Source organism: Salmo salar, unplaced genomic scaffold (genome assembly GCF_905237065.1).
Source record: "Salmo salar unplaced genomic scaffold, Ssal_v3.1, whole genome shotgun sequence".
Lineage (NCBI taxonomy): Eukaryota > Metazoa > Chordata > Actinopteri > Salmoniformes > Salmonidae > Salmo > Salmo salar.
Window position 1 is genome coordinate 118,626 of NW_025549167.1, and position 18,747 is coordinate 137,372.

At 44.3% G+C, this 18,747-nt stretch overlaps 1 long non-coding RNA gene across 1 annotated transcript in view; it reads right to left on the bottom strand.

The window, feature by feature from the left end:
- LOC123735914 (uncharacterized) overlaps positions 1 to 18,419 on the bottom strand; it is a 95,364-nt gene extending 76,945 nt beyond the window's left edge. The window contains exon 1 of the long non-coding RNA XR_006765817.1: positions 18,311 to 18,419. This is a non-coding gene — a long non-coding RNA (uncharacterized lncRNA). The remainder of the gene's footprint in view (positions 1 to 18,310) is intronic.
- Between the last annotated feature and the right edge of the window lie 328 nt (positions 18,420 to 18,747).

Sequence of the window (18,747 nt, forward strand, 5' to 3'; positions counted from 1 at the left end):
CCAGTCTCTCCCTAATGACCAGTCAGTCTAATAACCAGTCAGTCTAATAACCAGTCTCTCCCTACGACCAGTCAGTCTAATAACCAGTCTCTCCCTAATGACCAGTCTCTCCCTAATGACCAGTCTCCCCCTAATGACCAGTCTCCTAATGACCAGTCTCTCCCTAATGACCAGTCAGTCTAATAACCAGTCTCTCCCTAATGACCAGTCTCTCCTAGTGACCAGTCAGTCTAATAACCAGTCTCTCCCTAATGACCAGTCAGTCTAATAACCAGTCAGTCTAAACAGCAATGACCAGTCAGTCTAATAACCAGTCTCTCCCTAATGACCAGTCAGTCTAATAACCAGTCTCTCCCTAATGACCAGTCTCTCCCTAACGACCAGTCTCTCCCTAATGACCAGTCTCTCCCTAATGACCAGTCTCTTCCCTAACGACCAGTCTCTCCCTAATGACCAGTCAGTCTAATAACCAGTCTCTCCCTAATGACCAGTCTCTCCCTAATGACCAGTCAGTCTAATAACCAGTCTCTCCCAAGACCAGTCAGTCCTAATAACCAGTCTCTCCTAATGACCAGTCAGTCTAATAACCAGTCTCTCCCTAATGACCAGTCAGTCTAATAACCAGTCTCTCCCTAATGACCAGTCTCTCCCTAATGACCAGTCAGTCTAATAACCAGTCTCTCCCTAATGACCAGTCAGTCTAATAACCAGTCTCTCCCTAATGACCAGTCTCTCCCAATGACCAGTCAGTCTAATAACCAGTCTCTCCCTAATGACCAGTCAGTCTAATAACCAGTCTCTCCCTAATAACCAGTCTCTCCCTAATGACCAGTCAGTCCCTAATAACCAGTTCTCCCTAATGACCAGTCAGTCTAATGACCAGTCTCTCCCTAATGACCAGTCAGTCTAATAACCAGTCTCTCCCTAATGACCAGTCAGTCTAATAACCAGTCAGTCTAATACTCTCCCTAATGACCAGTCTCTCCCTAATGACCAGTCAGTCTAATAACCAGTCTCTCCCTAATGACCAGTCAGTCTAATAACCAGTCTCTCCCTAATGACCAGTCAGTCTAATAACCAGTCAGTCTAATAACCAGTCTCTCCCTAATGACCAGTCTCCTAATGACCAGTCTCCCTAATGACCAGTCTCTCCCTAATGACCAGTCAGTCTAATAACCAGTCTCTCGCTAACGACCAGTCAGTCTAATACCAGTCCCCAATGACCAGTCTCTCCCTAATGACCAGTCTCTCCCTAATGACCAGTCAGTCTAATAACCAGTCTCTCCCTAATGACCAGTCAGTCTAATAACCAGTCTCTCCTAATGACCAGTCTCTAATGACCAGTCGTCCTAATGACCAGTCTCTCCCTAATGACCAGTCAGTCTAATAACCAGTCTCTCCCTAATGACCAGTCAGTCTAATAACCAGTCAGTCCTAATAACCAGTCTCTCCCTAATGACCAGTCTCTCCCTAATGACCAGTCAGTCCCTAATAACCAGTCTCTCCTAATGACCAGTCAGTCTAATAACCAGTCTCTCCCTAATGACCAGTCAGTCTAATAACCAGTCAGTCTAATGACCAGTCCTCCTAATGACTAGTCTCTCCCTAATGACCAGTCAGTCTAATAACCAGTCTCTCCCTAACGACCAGTCAGTCTAATGACCAGTCTCTCCCTAACGACCAGTCAGTCCTAATGACCAGTCTCCCTAATGACCAGTCAGTCCAATAACCAGTCTCTCCCTAATGACCAGTCAGTCTAATAACCAGTCTCTCCCTAATGACCAGTCAGTCTAATAACCAGTTCTAAGACCAGCTCCCTAATGACCAGTCAGTCTAATAACCAGTCTCTCCCTAATGACCAGTCAGTCTAATAACCAGTCAGTCCCTAATAACCAGTCTCTCCTAATGACCAGTCTCTCCTAATGACCAGTCATCTCTCCTAATGACCAGTCAGTCTAATAACCAGTCTCTCCCTAATGACCAGTCAGTCCAATAACCAGTCAGTCTAATAACCAGTCTCTCCTAATGACTAGTCTCTCCCTAATGACCAGTCTCTCCCTAATGACCAGTCTCTCCCTAATGACCAGTCAGTCTAATAACCAGTCTCTCCCTAACGACCAGTCTCTCCCTAATGACCAGTCTCTCCCTAATGACCAGTCTCTCCCTAATGACCAGTCAGTCTAATAACCAGTCTCTCCCTAACGACCAGTCAGTCCTAATAACCAGTCTCTCCCTAATGACCAGTCTCTCCTAATGACCAGTCAGTCTAATAACCAGTCTCTCCCCAACGACCAGTCAGTCTAATAACCAGTCTCTCCCTAATGACCAGTCTCTCCAATGACCAGTCTCTCCATAATGACCAGTCTCTCCATCAATGACCAGTCAGTCTAATAACCAGTCTCTCCCTAACGACCAGTCAGTCTAATGACCAGTCTCTCCCTAATGACCAGTCTCTCCCCTAATGACCAGTCTCTCCCTAATGACCAGTCAGTCTAATAACCAGTCTCTCCCTAACAGACCAGTTCTCCTAATGACCAGTCAGTCTAATAACCAGTCTCTCCATAATGACCAGTCTCCCTAATGACCAGTCAGTCTAATAACCAATCAGTCTAATAACCAGTCTCTCCCTAACGACCAGTCAGTCTAATAACCAGTCTCTCCCTAATGACCAGTCTCTCCCTAATGACCAGTCTCTCCCTAGTGACCAGTCAGTCTAATAACCAGTCTCTCCCTAATGACCAGTCAGTCAGTCTAATAACCAGTCAGTCTAATAACCAGTCAGTCTAATAACCAGTCTCTCCCTAATGACCAGTCAGTCTAATAACCAGTCTCTCCCTAATAACCAGTCAGTCTAATAACCAGTCTCTCCCTAATGACCAGTCAGTCTAATAACCAGTCAGTCCAATAACCAGTCTCTCCCTAATAACCAGTCTCTCCCTAATGGCCAGTCTCTTTCCCTAACAACCAGTCTCTCCCTAATGACCAGTCAGTCTAATAACCAGTCTCTCCCTAATGACCAGTCAGTCTAATAACCAATCAGTCTAATAACCAGTCTCTCCCTAATGACCAGTCAGTCTAATAACCAGTCTCTCCCTAATGACCAGTCAGTCTAATAACCAATCTCTCCCTAATGACCAGTCAGTCTAATAACCAGTCTCTCCCTAATGACCAGTCTCTCCCTAATGACCAGTCAGTCTAATAACCCGTCTCTCCCTAATGACCAGTCAGTCTCAATAACCAGTCTCTCCCTAATGTCCAGTCAGTCCAATAACCAGTCTCTCCCTAATGACCAGTCAGTCTAATAACCAGTCAGTCTAATAACCAGTCTCTCCCTAATGACCAGTCTCTCCCTAATGACCAGTCAGTCTAATAACCAGTCTCTCCATAATGACCAGTCTCTCCCTAATGACCAGTCAGTCTAATAACCAGTCAGTCTATTAACTAGTCTCTCCCTAATGACCAGTATCTCCCTAATGACCAGTCAGTCTAATAACCAGTCTCTCCCTAATGACCAGTCAGTCTAATAACCAGTCAGTCTAATAACCAGTCTCTCCCTAATGACCAGTCCCTCCCTAATGACCAGTCAGTCTAATAACCAGTCTCTCCATAATGACCAGTCTCTCCCTAATGACCAGTCAGTCTAATAACCAGTCTCACCCTAATGACCAGTCAGTCTAATAACCAGTCAGTCTAATAACCAGTCTCTCCCTAATGACCAGTCTCTCCCTAATGACCAGTCAGTCTAATAACCAGTCTCTCCCTAATGACCAGTCAGTCTAATAACCAGTCTCTCCATAATGACCAGTCTCTCCCTAATGACCAGTCAGTCTAATAACCAGTCTCTCCCTAATGACCAGTCAGTCTAATAACCAGTCAGTCTAATAACCAGTCTCTCCCTAATGACCAGTCTCTCCCTAATGACCAGTCAGTCTAATAACCAGTCTCTCCCTAATGACCAGTCAGTCTAATAACCAGTCAGTCTAATAACCAGTCTCTCCCTAATGACCAGTCTCTCCCTAATGACCAGTCTCTCCCTAATGACCAGTCAGTCTAATAACCAGTCTCTCCCTAACGACCAGTCAGTCTAATAACCAGTCTCTCCCTAATGACCAGTCTCTCCCTAATGACCAGTCAGTCTAATAACCAGTCTCTCCCTAATGACCAGTCAGTCTAATAACCAGTCAGTCTAATAACCAGTCTCTCCCTAATGACCAGTCTCTCCCTAATGACCAGTCAGTCTAATAACCAGTCTCTCCCTAACGACCAGTCAGTCTAATAACCAGTCTCTCCCTAATGACCAGTCTCTCCCTAATGACCAGTCTCTCCCTAATGACCAGTCAGTCTAATAACCAGTCTCTCTCTAACGACCAGTCAGTCTAATAACCAGTCTCTCCCAAATGACCAGTCTCTCCCTAATGACCAGTCAGTCTAATAACCAGTCTCTCCCTAACGACCAGTCAGTTTAATGACCAGTCTCTCCCTAATGACCAGTCTCTCCCTAATGACCAGTCTCTCCCTAATGACCAGTCTCTCCCTAATGACCAGTCAGTCTAATAACCAGTCTCTCCCTAACGACCAGTCAGTCTAATAACCAGTCTCTCCCTAATGACCAGTCTCTCCCTAATGACCAGTCTCTCCCTAATGACCAGTCAGTCTAATAACCAGTCTCTCTCTAACGACCAGTCAGTCTAATAACCAGTCTCTCCCTAATGACCAGTCTCTCCCTAATGACCAGTCTCTCCCTAATGACCAGTCAGTCTAATAACCCGTCTCTCCCTAATGACCAGTCAGTCTAATAACCAGTCTCTCCCTAATGACCAGTCAGTCTAATAACCAGTCTCCCTAATGACCAGTCTCTCCCTAATGACCAGTCAGTCTAATAACCAGTATCTCCCTAATAACCAGTCTCTCCATAACGACCAGTCAGTCTAATAACCAGTCTCTCCCTAATGACCAGTCAGTCTAATAACCAGTCTCTCCCTAATGACCAGTCAGTCTAATAACCAGTCTCTCCCTAATGACCAGTCTCTCCTAATGACCAGTCAGTCTAATAACCAGTCTCTCCCTAATGACCAGTCTCTCCCTAATGACCAGTCAGTCTAATAACCAATCAGTCTAATAACCAGTCTCTCCCTAATGACCAGTCTCTCCCTAATGACCAGTCAGTCTAATAACCAATCAGTCTAATAACCAGTCTCTCCCTAACGACCAGTCAGTCTAATAACCAGTCTCTCCCTAATGACCAGTCTCTCCATAATGACCAGTCTCTCCCTAATGACCAGTCTCTCCCTAATGACCAATCTCTCCCTAATGACCAGTCTCTCCCTAATGACCAGTCTCTCCCTAATGACCAATCTCTCCCTAATGACCAATCTCTCCCTAATGACCAGTCAGTCTAATAACCAGTCAGTCTAATAACCAGTCTCTCCCTAATGACCAGTCAGTCAAACTAATAACCAGTCAGTCTAATAACCAGTCAGTCTAATAACCAGTCTCTCCCTAATGACCAGTCTCTTTCCCTAACGACCAGTCTCTTTCCCTAACGACCAGTCTCTTTCCCTAACGACCAGTCTCTTTCCCTAACAACCAGTCTCTCCCTAATGACCAGTCAGTCTAATAACCAGTCTCTCCCTAATGACCAGTCTCTTTCCCTAACAACCAGTCTCTCCCTAATGACCAGTCTCTTTCCCTAACAACCAGTCTCTCCCTAATGACCAGTCAGTCTAATAAACAGTCTCTCCCTAATGACCAGTCAGTCTAATAACTAGTCTCTCCCTAATGACCAGTCAGTCTAATAACCAATCTCTCCCTAATGACCAGTCAGTCTAATAACCAGTCTCTCCCTAATGACCAGTCTCTCCCTAATGACCAGTCAGTCTAATAACCAGTCTCTCCCTAATGACCAGTCAGTCTAATAACCAGTCTCTCCCTAATAACCAGTCTCTCCCTAATGACCAGTCAGTCTAATAACCAGTCTCTCCCTAATGACCAGTCAGTCTAATAACCAGTCAGTCTAATAACCAGTCTCTCCCTAATGACCAGTCTCTCCCTAATGACCAGTCTCTCCCTAATGACCAGTCAGTCTAATAACCAGTCTCTCCCTAACGACCAGTCAGTCTAATAACCAGTCTCTCCCTAATGACCAGTCTCTCCCTAATGACCAGTCTCTCCCTAATGACCAGTCAGTCTAATAACCAGTCTCTCCCTAACGACCAGTCAGTCTAATAACCAGTCTCTCCCTAATGACCAGTCAGTCTAATAACCAATCTCTCCCTAATGACCAGTCTCTCCCTAATGACCAGTCTCTCCATAATGACCAGTCAGTCTAATAACCAGTCTCTCCCTAAGGACCAGTCAGTCTAATAACCAGTCTCTCCCTAATGACCAGTCTCTCCCTAATGACCAGTCTCTCCCTAATGACCAGTCAGTCTAATAACCAGTCTCTCCCTAACGACCAGTCAGTCTAATAACCCGTCTCTCCCTAATGACCAGTCAGTCTAATAACCAGTCTCTCCCTAATGACCAGTCTCTCCCTAATGACCAGTCAGTCTAATAACCAGTATCTCCCTAATAACCAGTCTCTCCCTAATGACCAGTCAGTCTAATAACCAGTCTCTCCCTAATGACCAGTCAGTCTAATAACCAGTCTCTCCCTAATGACCAGTCAGTCTAATAACCAGTCTCTCCCTAATGACCAGTCTCTCCCTAATGACCAGTCAGTCTAATAACCAGTCTCTCCCTAATGACCAGTCTCTCCTAATGACCAGTCAGTCTAATAACCAATCAGTCTAATGACCAGTCTCTCCCTAATGACCAGTCTCTCCCTAATGACCAGTCAGTCTAATAACCAATCAGTCTAATAACCAGTCTCTCCCTAACGACCAGTCAGTCTAATAACCAGTCTCTCCCTAATGACCAGTCTCTCCCTAATGACCAGTCTCTCCCTAATGACCAGTCTCTCCCTAGTGACCAGTCAGTCTAATAACCAGTCTCTCCCTAATGACCAGTCAGTCAGTCTAATAACCAGTCAGTCTAATAACCAGTCTCTCCCTTAATGACCAGTCAGTCTAATAACCAGTCTCTCCCTAATAACCAGTCAGTCTAATAACCAGTCTCTCCCTAATGACCAGTCAGTCTAATAACCAGTCAGTCTAATAACCAGTCTCTCCCTAATGACCAGTCTCTTTCCCTAACAACCAGTCTCTCCCTAATGACCAGTCAGTCTAATAACCAGTCTCTCCCTAATGACCAGTCAGTCTAATAACCAATCAGTCTAATAACCAGTCTCTCCCTAATGACCAGTCAGTCTAATAACCAGTCTCTCCCTAATGACCAGTCAGTCTAATAACCAATCTCTCCCTAATGACCAGTCAGTCTAATAACCAGTCTCTCCCTAATGACCAGTCTCTCCCTAATGACCAGTCAGTCTAATAACCCGTCTCTCCCTAATGACCAGTCAGTCTAATAACCAGTCTCTCCCTAATGTCCAGTCAGTCTAATAACCAGTCTCTCCCTAATGACCAGTCAGTCTAATAACCAGTCAGTCTAATAACCAGTCTCTCCCTAATGACCAGTCTCTCCCTAATGACCAGTCAGTCTAATAACCAGTCTCTCCATAATGACCAGTCTCTCCCTAATGACCAGTCAGTCTAATAACCAGTCAGTCTAATAACTAGTCTCTCCCTAATGACCAGTATCTCCCTAATGACCAGTCAGTCTAATAACCAGTCTCTCCCTAATGACCAGTCAGTCTAATAACCAGTCAGTCTAATAACCAGTCTCTCCCTAATGACCAGTCTCTCCCTAATGACCAGTCAGTCTAATAACCAGTCTCTCCATAATGACCAGTCTCTCCCTAATGACCAGTCAGTCTAATAACCAGTCTCTCCCTAATGACCAGTCAGTCTAATAACCAGTCAGTCTAATAACCAGTCTCTCCCTAATGACCAGTCAGTCTAATAACCAGTCAGTCTAATAACCAGTCTCTCCCTAATGACCAGTCTCTCCCTAATGACCAGTCAGTCTAATAACCAGTCTCTCCCTAATGACCAGTCAGTCTAATAACCAGTCTCTCCATAATGACCAGTCTCTCCCTAATGACCAGTCAGTCTAATAACCAGTCTCTCCCTAATGACCAGTCAGTCTAATAACCAGTCAGTCTAATAACCAGTCTCTCCCTAATGACCAGTCTCTCCCTAATGACCAGTCAGTCTAATAACCAGTCTCTCCCTAATGACCAGTCAGTCTAATAACCAGTCAGTCTAATAACCAGTCTCTCCCTAATGACCAGTCTCTCCCTAATGACCAGTCTCTCCCTAATGACCAGTCAGTCTAATAACCAGTCTCTCCCTAACGACCAGTCAGTCTAATAACCAGTCAGTCTAATAACCAGTCTCTCCCTAATGACCAGTCTCTCCCTAATGACCAGTCAGTCTAATAACCAGTCTCTCCCTAATGACCAGTCAGTCTAATAACCAGTCTCTCCATAACGACCAGTCTCTCCCTAATGACCAGTCAGTCTAATAACCAGTCTCTCCCTAATGACCAGTCAGTCTAATAACCAGTCAGTCTAATAACCAGTCTCTCCCTAATGACCAGTCTCTACCTAATGACCAGTCAGTCTAATAACCAGTCTCTCCCTAATGACCAGTCAGTCTAATAACCAGTCAGTCTAATAACCAGTCTCTCCCTAATGACCAGTCTCTCCCTAATGACCAGTCTCTCCCTAATGACCAGTCAGTCTAATAACCAGTCTCTCCCTAACGACCAGTCAGTCTAATAACCAGTCTCTCCCTAATGACCAGTCTCTCCCTAATGACCAGTCTCTCCCTAATGACCAGTCAGTCTAATAACCAGTCTCTCCCTAACGACCAGTCAGTCTAATAACCAGTCTCTCCCTAATGACCAGTCAGTCTTATAACCAGTCAGTCTAATAACCAGTCTCTCCCTAATGACCAGTCTCTCCCTAATGACCAGTCTCTCCCTAATGACCAGTCAGTCTAATAACCAGTCAGTCTAATGACCAGTCTCTCCCTAATGACCAGTCAGTCTAATAACCAGTCTCTCCATAATGACCAGTCTCTCCCTAATGACCAGTCAGTCTAATAACCAGTCTCTCCCTAATGACCAGTCAGTCTAATAACCAATCAGTCTAATGACCAGTCTCTCCCTAATGACCAGTCTCTCCCTAATGACCAGTCAGTCTAATAACCAATCAGTCTAATAACCAGTCTCTCCCTAACGACCAGTCAGTCTAATAACCAGTCTCTCCCTAATGACCAGTCTCTCCCTAATGACCAGTCTCTCCCTAATGACCAGTCTCTCCCTAGTGACCAGTCAGTCTAATAACCAGTCTCTCCCTAATGACCAGTCAGTCAGTCTAATAACCAGTCAGTCTAATAACCAGTCTCTCCCTAATGACCAGTCAGTCTAATAACCAGTCTCTCCCTAATAACCAGTCAGTCTAATAACCAGTCTCTCCCTAATGACCAGTCAGTCTAATAACCAGTCAGTCTAATAACCAGTCTCTCCCTAATGACCAGTCTCTTTCCCTAACAACCAGTCTCTCCCTAATGACCAGTCAGTCTAATAACCAGTCTCTCCCTAATGACCAGTCAGTCTAATAACCAATCAGTCTAATAACCAGTCTCTCCCTAATGACCAGTCAGTCTAATAACCAGTCTCTCCCTAATGACCAGTCAGTCTAATAACCAATCTCTCCCTAATGACCAGTCAGTCTAATAACCAGTCTCTCCCTAATGACCAGTCTCTCCCTAATGACCAGTCAGTCCTAATAACCCGTCTCTCCCTAATGACCAGTCAGTCTAATAACCAGTCTCTCCCTAATGTCCAGTCAGTCTAATAACCAGTCTCTCCCTAATGACCAGTCAGTCTAATAACCAGTCAGTCTAATAACCAGTCTCTCCCTAATGACCAGTCTCTCCCTAATGACCAGTCAGTCTAATAACCAGTCTCTCCATAATGACCAGTCTCTCCCTAATGACCAGTCAGTCTAATAACCAGTCAGTCTAATAACTAGTCTCTGCCTAATGACCAGTATCTCCCTAATGACCAGTCAGTCTAATAACCAGTCTCTCCCTAATGACCAGTCAGTCTAATAACCAGTCAGTCTAATAACCAGTCTCTCCCTAATGACCAGTCTCTCCCTAATGACCAGTCAGTCTAATAACCAGTCTCTCCATAATGACCAGTCTCTCCCTAATGACCAGTCAGTCTAATAACCAGTCTCTCCCTAATGACCAGTCAGTCTAATAACCAGTCAGTCTAATAACCAGTCTCTCCCTAATGACCAGTCAGTCTAATAACCAGTCAGTCTAATAACCAGTCTCTCCCTAATGACCAGTCTCTCCCTAATGACCAGTCTCTCCCTAATGACCAGTCAGTCTAATAACCAGTCTCTCCATAATGACCAGTCTCTCCCTAATGACCAGTCAGTCTAATAACCAGTCAGTCTAATAACTAGTCTCTCCCTAATGACCAGTATCTCCCTAATGACCAGTCAGTCTAATAACCAGTCTCTCCCTAATGACCAGTCAGTCTAATAACCAGTCAGTCTAATAACCAGTCTCTCCCTAATGACCAGTCTCTCCCTAATGACCAGTCAGTCTAATAACCAGTCTCTCCATAATGACCAGTCTCTCCCCTAATGACCAGTCAGTCCAATAACCAGTCTCTCCCTAATGACCAGTCAGTCTAATAACCAGTCAGTCTAATAACCAGTCTCTCCCTAATGACCAGTCAGTCTAATAACCAGTCAGTCTAATAACCAGTCTCTCCCTAATGACCAGTCTCTCCCTAATGACCAGTCAGTCTAATAACCAGTCTCTCCCTAATGACCAGTCAGTCTAATAACCAGTCTCTCCATAATGACCAGTCTCTCCCTAATGACCAGTCAGTCTAATAACCAGTCTCTCCCTAATGACCAGTCAGTCTAATAACCAGTCAGTCTAATAACCAGTCTCTCCCTAATGACCAGTCTCTCCCTAATGACCAGTCAGTCTAATAACCAGTCTCTCCCTAATGACCAGTCAGTCTAATAACCAGTCAGTCTAATAACCAGTCTCTCCCTAATGACCAGTCTCTCCCTAATGACCAGTCTCTCCCTAATGACCAGTCAGTCTAATAACCAGTCTCTCCCTAACGACCAGTCAGTCTAATAACCAGTCAGTCTAATAACCAGTCTCTCCCTAATGACCAGTCTCTCCCTAATGACCAGTCAGTCTAATAACCAGTCTCTCCCTAATGACCAGTCAGTCTAATAACCAGTCTCTCCATAATGACCAGTCTCTCCCTAATGACCAGTCAGTCTAATAACCAGTCTCTCCCTAATGACCAGTCAGTCTAATAACCAGTCAGTCTAATAACCAGTCTCTCCCTAATGACCAGTCTCTCCCTAATGACCAGTCAGTCTAATAACCAGTCTCTCCCTAATGACCAGTCAGTCTAATAACCAGTCAGTCTAATAACCAGTCTCTCCCTAATGACCAGTCTCTCCCTAATGACCAGTCTCTCCCTAATGACCAGTCAGTCTAATAACCAGTCTCTCCCTAACGACCAGTCAGTCTAATAACCAGTCTCTCCCCTAATGACCAGTCTCTCCCTAATGACCAGTCTCTCCCTAATGACCAGTCAGTCTAATAACCAGTCTCTCCCTAACGACCAGTCAGTCTAATAACCAGTCTCTCCCTAATGACCAGTCAGTCTTATAACCAGTCAGTCTAATAACCAGTCTCTCCCTAATGACCAGTCTCTCCCTAATGACCAGTCTCTCCCTAATGACCAGTCAGTCTAATAACCAGTCAGTCTAATGACCAGTCTCTCCCTAATGACCAGTCAGTCTAATAACCAGTCTCTCCATAATGACCAGTCTCTCCCTAATGACCAGTCAGTCTAATAACCAGTCTCTCCCTAATGACCAGTCAGTCTAATAACCAATCAGTCTAATGACCAGTCTCTCCCTAATGACCAGTCAGTCTAATAACCAATCAGTCTAATAACCAGTCTCTCCCTAACGACCAGTCAGTCTAATAACCAGTCTCTCCCTAATGACCAGTCTCTCCCTAATGACCAGTCTCTCCCTAATGACCAGTCTCTCCCTAGTGACCAGTCAGTCTAATAACCAGTCTCTCCCTAATGACCAGTCAGTCAGTCTAATAACCAGTCAGTCTAATAACCAGTCTCTCCCTAATGACCAGTCAGTCTAATAACCAGTCTCTCCCTAATAACCAGTCAGTCTAATAACCAGTCTCTCCCTAATGACCAGTCAGTCTAATAACCAGTCAGTCTAATAACCAGTCTCTCCCTAATGACCAGTCTCTTTCCCTAACAACCAGTCTCTCCCTAATGACCAGTCAGTCTAATAACCAGTCTCTCCCTAATGACCAGTCAGTCTAATAACCAATCAGTCTAATAACCAGTCTCTCCCTAATGACCAGTCAGTCTAATAACCAGTCTCTCCCTAATGACCAGTCAGTCTAATAACCAGTCTCTCCCTAATGACCAGTCTCTCCCTAATGACCAGTCAGTCTAATAACCCGTCTCTCCCTAATGACCAGTCAGTCTAATAACCAGTCTCTCCCTAATGTCCAGTCAGTCTAATAACCAGTCTCTCCCTAATGACCAGTCAGTCTAATAACCAGTCAGTCTAATAACCAGTCTCTCCCTAATGACCAGTCTCTCCCTAATGACCAGTCAGTCTAATAACCAGTCTCTCCATAATGACCAGTCTCTCCCTAATGACCAGTCAGTCTAATAACCAGTCAGTCTAATAACTAGTCTCTGCCTAATGACCAGTATCTCCCTAATGACCAGTCAGTCTAATAACCAGTCTCTCCCTAATGACCAGTCAGTCTAATAACCAGTCAGTCTAATAACCAGTCTCTCCCCTAATGACCAGTCTCTCCCTAATGACCAGTCAGTCTAATAACCAGTCTCTCCATAATGACCAGTCTCTCCCTAATGACCAGTCAGTCTAATAACCAGTCTCTCCCTAATGACCAGTCAGTCTAATAACCAGTCAGTCTAATAACCAGTCTCTCCCTAATGACCAGTCAGTCTAATAACCAGTCAGTCTAATAACCAGTCAGTCTAATAACCAGTCTCTCCCTAATGACCAGTCTCTCCCTAATGACCAGTCAGTCTAATAACCAGTCTCTCCCTAATGACCAGTCAGTCTAATAACCAGTCTCTCCATAATGACCAGTCTCTCCCTAATGACCAGTCAGTCTAATAACCAGTCTCTCCCTAATGACCAGTCAGTCTAATAACCAGTCAGTCTAATAACCAGTCTCTCCCTAATGACCAGTCTCTCCCTAATGACCAGTCAGTCTAATAACCAGTCTCTCCCTAATGACCAGTCAGTCTAATAACCAGTCAGTCTAATAACCAGTCTCTCCCTAATGACCAGTCTCTCCCTAATGACCAGTCTCTCCCTAATGACCAGTCAGTCTAATAACCAGTCTCTCCCTAACGACCAGTCAGTCTAATAACCAGTCAGTCTAATAACCAGTCTCTCCCTAATGACCAGTCTCTCCCTAATGACCAGTCAGTCTAATAACCAGTCTCTCCCTAATGACCAGTCAGTCTAATAACCAGTCTCTCCATAATGACCAGTCTCTCCCTAATGACCAGTCAGTCTAATAACCAGTCTCTCCCTAATGACCAGTCAGTCTAATAACCAGTCAGTCTAATAACCAGTCTCTCCCTAATGACCAGTCTCTCCCTAATGACCAGTCTCTCCCTAATGACCAGTCTCTCCCTAATGACCAGTCAGTCTAATAACCAGTCAGTCTAATAACCAGTCTCTCCCTAATGACCAGTCTCTCCCTAATGACCAGTCTCTCCCTAATGACCAGTCAGTCTAATAACCAGTCTCTCCCTAACGACCAGTCAGTCTAATAACCAGTCTCTCCCTAATGACCAGTCTCTCCCTAATGACCAGTCTCTCCCTAATGACCAGTCAGTCTAATAACCAGTCTCTCCCTAACGACCAGTCAGTCTAATAACCAGTCTCTCCCTAATGACCAGTCAGTCTAATAACCAGTCAGTCCTAATAACCAGTCTCTCCCTAATGACCAGTCTCTCCCTAATGACCAGTCTCTCCCTAATGACCAGTCAGTCTAATAACCAGTCAGTCTAATGACCAGTCTCTCCCTAATGACCAGTCAGTCTAATAACCAGTCTCTCCATAATGACCAGTCTCTCCCTAATGACCAGTCAGTCTAATAACCAGTCTCTCCCTAATGACCAGTCAGTCTAATAACCAGTCAGTCTAATAACCAGTCTCTCCCTAATGACCAGTCTCTCCCTAATGACCAGTCAGTCTAATAACCAGTCTCTCCCTAATGACCAGTCAGTCTAATAACCAGTCAGTCTAATAACCAGTCTCTCCCTAATGACCAGTCTCTCCCTAATGACCAGTCTCTCCCTAATGACCAGTCAGTCTAATAACCAGTCTCTCCCTAACGACCAGTCAGTCTAATAACCAGTCTCTCCCTAATGACCAGTCTCTCCCTAATGACCAGTCTCTCCCTAATGACCAGTCAGTCTAATAACCAGTCTCTCCCTAACGACCAGTCAGTCTAATAACCAGTCTCTCCCTAATGACCAGTCAGTCTAATAACCAGTCAGTCTAATAACCAGTCTCTCCCTAATGACCAGTCTCTCCCTAATGACCAGTCTCTCCCTAATGACCAGTCAGTCTAATAACCAGTCAGTCTAATGACCAGTCTCTCCCTAATGACCAGTCAGTCTAATAACCAGTCTCTCCCTAACGACCAGTCAGTCTAATAACCAGTCTCTCCCTAATGACCAGTCTCTCCCTAATGACCAGTCTCTCCCTAATGACCAGTCAGTCTAATAACCAGTCTCTCTCTAACGACCAGTCAGTCTAATAACCAGTCTCTCCCTAATGACCAGTCTCTCCCTAATGACCAGTCAGTCTAATAACCAGTCTCTCCCTAATGACCAGTCAGTCTAATAACTAGTCTCTCCCTAATGACCAGTCAGTCTAATAACCAGTCTCTCCCTAATGACCAGTCAGTCTAATAACCAGTCTCTCCCTAATGACCAGTCAGTTTAATGACCAGTCTCTCCCTAATGACCAGTCTCTCCCTAATGACCAGTCTCTCCCTAATGACCAGTCAGTCTAATAACCAGTCTCTCCCTAATGACCAGTCAGTCTAATAACCAGTCTCTCCCTAATGACCAGTCAGTCTAATAACCAGTCTCTCCCTAATGACCAGTCTCTCCCTAATGACCAGTCAGTCTAATAACCAGTATCTCCCTAATAACCAGTCTCTCCATAACGACCAGTCAGTCTAATAACCAGTCTCTCCCTAATGACCAGTCAGTCTAATAACCAGTCTCTCCCTAATGACCAGTCAGTCCTAATAACCAGTCTCTCCCTAATGACCAGTCTCTCCCTAATGACCAGTCAGTCTAATAACCAATCAGTCTAATAACCAGTCTCTCCCTAATGACCAGTCTCTCCCTAATGACCAGTCTCTCCCTAATGACCAGTCAGTCTAATAACCAGTCTCTCCCTAATGACCAGTCTAGTGACCAGTCTAGTGACCCGTCTACTGACCCGTCTCTCTTGGTTCCTATATCCCATATTTACCACAACACCTCTCCTCTCTCCATGGGTACCAGCTATGAATGCAATACTGCTTGGTGGACAGGGGGTCATTATAAAGCTAAATAGTTTAGTCATAAAATAGTAGTCAACTAATAGTGAATAGTTTAATAGTAAATAGGTTGCTATACTAAATAGTTTAATAGTCAATTGTTTAATAGAAAATAGTTTAATAGTAAATCATGTAATAGTGAATAGTTTAATAGTAAATCGTTTTCATTAGTAAATAGTTTAAAAGTAAATAGGTTAATAGTGAATAGATTACTAGTAAATAGTTTAATAGTGAATAGATTACTAGTAAATAGTTTAATAGTGAATAGATTACTAGTAAATAGTTTAATAGAAAATAATTTAATAGTTTAATTGTAAATAGTTTTCATTAGTAAATCGTTTAATAGGAAATTGTTTATTAGTAAATTGTTTCTAAATAAGTCAAAGTATACAACGACGTTCATAAACAGTTTACTAGCAGACCTTTAAGTAAGCAGACCTTTAAGTAAAGTGTCAACACTGGCTAATCCTTCCACCGCTCTGCTGCCCTGTCAGGTCTGAGGCAGCTAGCTGGACAAGAGAAGAGGTCCTTTCCTGTCTAACACAGTGGAGGGGTGAAGAACAGTCCCACTCGGCCTCCCTGAACGAGAGTGGCGGCAGTAGCCCCTTGACACTGTGTTAGGGAGGGAACCCAAGCGGAGGACAAGAAAGAAAGAGTGACACACAGAGAGAGAGAGAGAATTTACATTGAATTAAATTGAGAGAGGGAGAGAGACACAGCGAGAGAGAAAGAGAGAGAGAGAGAATTTACATTGAATTAAATTGAGAGAGAGAGAGAATTTACATTGAATTAAATTGAGAGAGATAGAAAGAGAGAGAGAGAGAATTTACATTGAATTAAATTGAGAGAGGGAGAGAGAGAGAGAATTGAAATGTAATTAAATTGAATTGAGAGAGCGAGGGAGAGAGAATTTACATTGAATTAAATAGAGAGAGAGAGAGAGAATTTACATTGAATTAAATTGAGAGAGGGAGAGAGAATTGAAATGTAATGTAATTAAATTGACAGAGCGAGGGAGAGACACAGAAACAGAGAGACAGAGAGTGACAGAGAGTTTCACTGTGAATAGATACAGAATGTCCGCTTGGCTCCAGCAGCTAACCCTCTAAATACTAGGCCAGCTTCTAACAGCAGGTTCCCCCCTTTGACTCACAGACACACACAGAACCCCCCCCACCAGCGCTTGTGTGGGGTTCACAGGTGGTCTCCCTGGAGATGGTTCTGAGCCTTCAGAGGCTGCAGAGTAATAGAGGGTGAAATACTAGCTGGATATAAAAGGGGAGGAGATGACAGGTCCAATAGTGTGCTAGAAATTAACTGTCTGGGGACTAGAAGGATACCTTATAGGTTACACTCAATATAAAGGTAATAAGGCATTATTTAATTATTAAAGGGATAGTGCATCCAAAATATAAATGTTACTGTTTAGAATGGATGCCTAGACTTAGTGGTCTATGGACTCAAAGTCAGGGATCTAAGATTTGGGTTAGTGCAGTTGGCTCACAGCTTAGCATTAGCATAACTCAGTGCAAATCAATGGGAGTGGTAGCCAGTTAGCAAATACAGAATTATGACTAAATGGTTTCCTCAGATTTTATATCTACTGTTGTTTTTTATGAGCATAAGCACCTTAACCCTCTGGGCTGTTGCTTGAGTTCTCCCCTTCACAATACAACTGAAATCCTCCCCTTCTGATCAAGGGCAGTGCTAGTCTTTTACCTTGAATCTCCCAAAGACCCGCCATCCATCTTGAAGGACCGGAGACGGGAGAGGGGGACATAAACAACCCTTCATGTCTCAGGAGTTTGTGAAATATGAACAAAAGAGCTTGCAGGTACATCACTTTACAGTCCCAGATACAGCGGGGGAATGTGCTCTGACCTATTAGAAATCACACCCTACACTGACAACACTGACACTACAGTAGCTACAGTCTCCTGGGCAACCTGACATCAACATCTTGTCTTTACAGATTGCTCTTTGAGAGACTTTGTGAGCGCATTAATATTTTTTTTATCTTTTGCAAATCATGTTAATTTTTGCACAAGACCTATGTTTGTTTGTGTATATACAGTGTGTGTGTGTGTGTATGCGGGTACATGCAGCGCTTGTGTGAGAATTTTGTTCCCCCACAGAAAGCTAAACCAGACTCGTTGGGATCTAATCTGCGACACAGAAAGCTAAACCAGACTTGTTGGGATCTACTCTGCGACACAGAAATCTAAACCAGACTCGTTGGGATCTACTCTGCGACACAGAAAGCTAAACCAGACTCGTTGGGATCTAATCTGCGACACAGAAAGCTCAACCAGACTCGTTGGGATCTACTCTGCGACACAGAAAGCTCAACCAGACTCGTTGGGATCTACTCTGCGACACAGAAAGCTCAACCAGACTCGTTGGGATCTACTCTGCGACACAGAAAGCTCAACCAGACTCGTTGGGATCTACTCTGCGACACAGAAAGCTCAACCAGACTCGTTGGGATCTACTCTGTGACACAGAAAGCTAAACCAGACTCGTTGGGATCTACTCTGCGACACAGAAAGCTAAACCAGACTCGTTGGGATCTACTCTGCGACACAGAAAGACGCAGCACTTACAGATCTTATGTTTCCCTTTCATGGGGAATTTCACCAGCAGCTCCTGAGGATTGGTGCAGACGAAGACGAACGGAGAGCCAGACTCCTCGCAGGTCTGAGGAAACTGCAGGAAACACAAGACAGAAACAGTCAGAGCACTGCTTTTCCTAAGGACAGACAGGAGTGGTGACACTGGGAACCTTCATTGCTGTTAGACCAATACATCCTGGTCAGGAATGACAGAGAACCTACAGGTAGATAGAACCTGTTATTATCAGAGTAATACCATAGACCTGAAAGCAATATAACCTGGTATAAAGGGTTCAGTTTTTAAGTGAAGCATGTTCACATGGAATCTCTACATCCCTGTCGAAAGGGTGACGTAACACCTTATAACTTGTCATGACATTCTATGAAACAAACACGACACTGAGACACCACTGTCACCAAAGAGGTTA